This window comes from Capricornis sumatraensis, chromosome 3 (genome assembly GCF_032405125.1).
Source record: "Capricornis sumatraensis isolate serow.1 chromosome 3, serow.2, whole genome shotgun sequence".
Classification (NCBI taxonomy): domain Eukaryota; kingdom Metazoa; phylum Chordata; class Mammalia; order Artiodactyla; family Bovidae; genus Capricornis; species Capricornis sumatraensis.
The window spans coordinates 43130612-43135592 of record NC_091071.1 but is presented as its reverse complement, the minus strand read 5'-3'; the positions used below and the strand labels follow the sequence as shown (position 1 = coordinate 43135592).

Genomic DNA, 4981 nt, shown 5'->3' with positions numbered 1-4981 from the left:
ATATACACAAAAAATCTGTAGATATTTGATTTTAAAAATTCTAGAGTTGTAGGGCACAAGGCTAGGTATATAGTTCTGATAGGAGTTTTCAGTATGTGATTGTTCCTATTTTCCTACAACTGCATTTTTATTGTTATTTAGTCACTGAGTCATATCCAGCTGTTTTGCATCCCCATGGGCTGTAGCCTACCAGGCTCCTCTCTCCACGGGATTTCCCAGGCAGAAAACACTGGAGTGGTTAGACATTTCCTTCCCCAGGGGATCTTCCTGGCCCATGGATCGAACCTGTGTCTCATGCATTAGCAGGCGGATTCTTTAACTGTCTTTGACCTTTTAACATATTTTTACCTTTTATACCTTGAGGCCAAGTATTTTGAGGGCTAGGTCTCCCCCAGGTTTAGCCTTCAATAATGGCAGTATCACTCTTTCTCCAGATTTTTCAATGTGTTTTTACTCTGTAAAAAGTTTTCTTTTTTCTTTTTTTTCTTTTAACAGAGGGGATTATAAGCGAAATCAAGGAAAATACATTGAGTAAAAAATAAAGACGGAACCACTGAAGGTAAGCTATTGTTGAAGGGTTGGCTTTTACACATTTTGACTGATTTTCCCATTAACAGGAGAGAATCAGCAACAAAGGGAGTGATGAGAAGACAGTTACTGGCATCAAAAACGAATGACCTTCAAGTCATTAACCTCCCTTCCCAGAATATTTTATTGCACCAAACTCTTCTTATGAAATTTTTCATCTCCATGTTTTTAAGTGTGTAGATAAGCATGTTTAACATGTGGACAATAATTGTGTAGAAGAGTGTAAACACCTTATCTTCTAGTAGTGTTGTGACAGGTCTAATGTAAACAAAGATGGCAGGTGAGAAAAGAGTATCATGATTCTGATGTGGGAACTACAGGTGGAAAGTGCTTTATGACAGCTTTCTGCAGAATATGCGTGCATGTTATACAAAATCAAAATGTAGGAGGCCATCAAAACCACAAAGATCACCAGTCTCATCAAGCCAGAATTAGCAATGACAAAAAAGCCAATTTTGTGTGTATCAACGCAGGCTAGTTTCAACAAAGGATATGCATCACAAAAATAGTGATCTATTTCATTGGGGCCACAGAAAGGTAAAACAATTGCAAGAAGAAAGAGGCCAAGAGAATGAAGAAGTCCCCCTGTACATGATGTTATGAGAATTAAGTTATGTCTTTGCCTGTTCATGATGATGGCATAGTGGAGAGATTTGCAGATGGCCACATAGCAGTCGTAGGCCATCGCTGTGAGGATGAAGACCTCAATCCCCGCAAAGAAGTGTGTGTTGAAAAGCTGTGTCATGCAGTTTTTATAAGAAATGAACTTTTTCCCCATCAGTAAGTCAGTCGTGAGTTTGGGTGTCACAGTGGAGGTGTAGAAGAGATCTGAGAGTGCAAGGTAGTTAAGGAAGAAGTACATGGGCTGGTTGATTAGCTGACTGCATGTAATAGAAATCATGATCAAATTCCTCAACCAAATAGCCAGGTAACAGAGTAAGAAATATAAAAGCAGAGGATCTGGACTTTCTTGTCCATAGAAAGTCCCAAGAGAATAAATTCAGTAACATTATTTCTATCTTCCATGATTTGATGATGTTCAAGAAAATTATCTGAAATGACAAAGGTAATGAAACGAATCAATGATGAGAAAATGGAAACCTAATATCTACTTAAAATAGCACCAATGCCTTTTAAAGACATGCTATTTTGAGACCCACTCAAATCACTTTCATTTAATAGAACTCTTTTGAATATCTAGTATTAATGTTCTTCTAAGAGCTAAGAATACAGTGGCAAATTAGAGAAAGTTCCAGTTTTTATATAATTTAAATTATTTTGTGAGGAAACAAGAAATATTTGTCAAGAATGAAAGAAGAGATAATCTTAATAGTGTTAAATAGGGTGACATATAATATGCCCATGTAGGATGTAAAATAGAAGTAACTACAGAATTTGCTTGATTAAATGGTTTCAAATGAAATCACAAAATTGGTGTAGGATGTATGGATGGGTTTTACAGTGCTTGGCACATAGTCAATGCTAAATAAATATAAATTAAATTTAAAAAGCAAAAGTGGAAAGCAAACAATGTGCTATAGTTTTGAAGGAATAATAAAAGAAATAAGGAACCATCCATTAGTCAAGTAATTCATGATAAAACTGAAGAACAAATCATTTTTATGAGTGGACTCATAATCAGTGTTTTTTTTTTAATTTTTAATTTTACTTTATTTTGCTTTACAATACTGTATTGGTTTTGCCATACATTGACATGAATCAGCCACGGGTGTACATGAGTTGATTTATAAAAGGAAATATTTCCATCATGTGAAATAATCCATGAAACTTTTCTATTTCTTAAACTTTATTTGTAACATCTATAGGTTAATGTATCTACAAATCTGCTTTTTCTATTTGCCTACATTTCTCTTGCAAGATTATTTCCTCTTTCAAGATAAATTTACTTTCAGAAGCTATTTGAGTTACATCTTATAGTTTCGTAGGTTGGAAATATAGAAAAAATGGGCTTCTTTAATTCCAAAATAGTTTCTCCCAAACACAATACAGTAAACACAATGTAGCACTTCTTCCCTTAATTCCTTAGAGAATTCACCCACACAGTCTGCAAGACTATATAAAAGAATGTTTTGAATTTTCTAAAATAGAAACACTTTTACCTTCATTCAGCTAACCATCTGGTAAATATACTATATGAATAGACAAAATATCTAGTTTTTTCCTCTCATTCTGTTGTTTACTTCTTCATTCCCTAGGATCCCAGGCTCCCACTCATAAAATAAGAGAAAAGATAGTGTCTGAAGATCTCTCCAGATCCCAATACTGTGTGACTTCTGATTCTCCATTAATTTGGGGAAGATATCTGTCCACCTCTCTCCTGCCTTCTGTTCTCTGCTTGATATATTGAGACTATAAAAAATAAAAAAATACAGTATCAGCAAATGGTTATTTCATTACAGTTCCTGTGCCTGTTTACTGTAAAACTGAGGTAAATATCTCTTTATATGCTATTTTTAAATTAAAAAATTACTAAATATGAAATTTCTTAAAGCATATCTGTAAAGTACTATACATTGAATAATTGTTGGCCATCCTCTACAATTACTAAGGACTTCCCTGGTGGCTCCAATGGTAAAAATCTGCTTGCAATGAAGGAGATCAGGGTTCAGTCCCTGTGTTGGGAAGATCTCCTGGAGAAGGGAATGGCTACACACTTCAGTAAATAAGTTTGCCTAGAGAAGTCCATGGACAGAGTAGCTTGGTGGGCTATATATAGTCCACGGAGTCACAAAAAGTCAGACACAACTGAGCTAGTAACACATAATTACTAAATACAAGATCAAGGCCCCAGAGAAAATGTAAGTACACCAGCACAGGAATTGCATATTGTACTATCCTTCCCTGAACAATATAAGAAATATTATTAATATTAATATCAGAAACTATGGAGGTAGACCTGAGTTCAGCACGCAGCTCTGATACTCAAATTCAGGAGTCTTCACCTTCTTTAACACTTTGTCCTTCTGCCTTAAAATAACCATGCATTGCTTAATTTACAGGACTATTGTGGAATGTAAATAAGCTTACATATACAGAACTTGATGCTCAACATGCTAGTTTCACCTCCTTCCTCTTGAAACCCCCATAGTGTTATAAATTTAGGCAGTCCTTTAACTATTCAAATAGTAGTAGATTCTAGCAATTAAGGTTATAAGTTCTGGACCTACATAGAATGAGACACCAGCTTCAAAATTCTCTTGGATCATAATCATGGACAAAATATGTAACCTCAACTTCTTCATCTATAAAATGAGCAATACTGTAATTAACTCTGATGTCTTATGTAATAGCTTAAGATGCAAAGAGTTGGACATGACTGAGCGACTTTCACTAGGACAGAAAGTGAAAGTGAAAGTCATTCAGTCATGTCCCACATTTTGTGACCCCATGAACTATACAGTCCATGGAATTTTCCAGGCCAGAATACTGGAGTGGATAGCTATTCCTTTCTCCAGGGTATTTTCCCAACCCAGGGATCAAACCCAGGTCTCCTGCATTGCTGGTGGATTCTTTACCAGCTGAGCCAGCAGGGAAGCCCTTAGGACAGACACTGGTATATATTAAGAAAAAACATTTAGTAAACATTCATTGTCATTGACATTATGTTTGTCATATCAATGGATATATTGTATTATTCTTACTATACATTTGAACTTATTTAAAATATGTAATATTGTAACATGGAATAAAGATAGATAGATAAGACATAGCATAGATTCCCTGCCATAAACAATCTGCTATTTCTTACCTGAAGGCTGTAGTTTACAGAGAAACATTCTATCATTAAGCAAAATCTTTCCCTCTGGTCTGGATTGCGCTGACTTCCCCACATTTCTAAATGTTCTGTGTATTTCAGTCATTTAATACTTTTGTTTTCTTTCTTTGCAAACTAATTAACCCTATCCAAATTAGACAGACGTTTGTATTTCCCTCATGTTTTTCTTCTTTTCAAAAAACTCATTATCTAAACATAGAAAAAAGAAGTCTACCACTTAAATACTATCCATTCAAGTAGGTTGTTAGAAAAATTCATCATTCATTTTTGCTTCTGCATAATTTTAGAAGCATACTGGTGTTTTGATTTGATTTGTTTTTGGTTTTTTTTATGTTTTTATTTTTTATTTTTTTATTTCTTTAAATTTTTATTTTTACTTTATTTTACTTTACAATACTGTATTGGTTTTGCCATACATTGACATGAATCCACCACGGGTGTACATGCGATCCCAAACATGAACCCCCCTCCCACCTCCCTCCCCACAACATCCCTCTGGGTCATCCCCGTGCACCAGCACCAAGCATGCTGTATCCTGCATTGGACATAGACTGGTGATTCGATTCTTACATGTTAGTATACATGTTTCAATGCCAT

At 35.1% G+C, this 4981-nt stretch overlaps 1 pseudogene; it reads right to left on the bottom strand.

The window, feature by feature from the left end:
* Window positions 1-680: 680 nt before the first annotated feature.
* On the bottom strand, window positions 681-1614 carry LOC138076241 (olfactory receptor 4P4-like; annotated as a pseudogene).
* Window positions 1615-4981: the final 3367 nt, after the last annotated feature.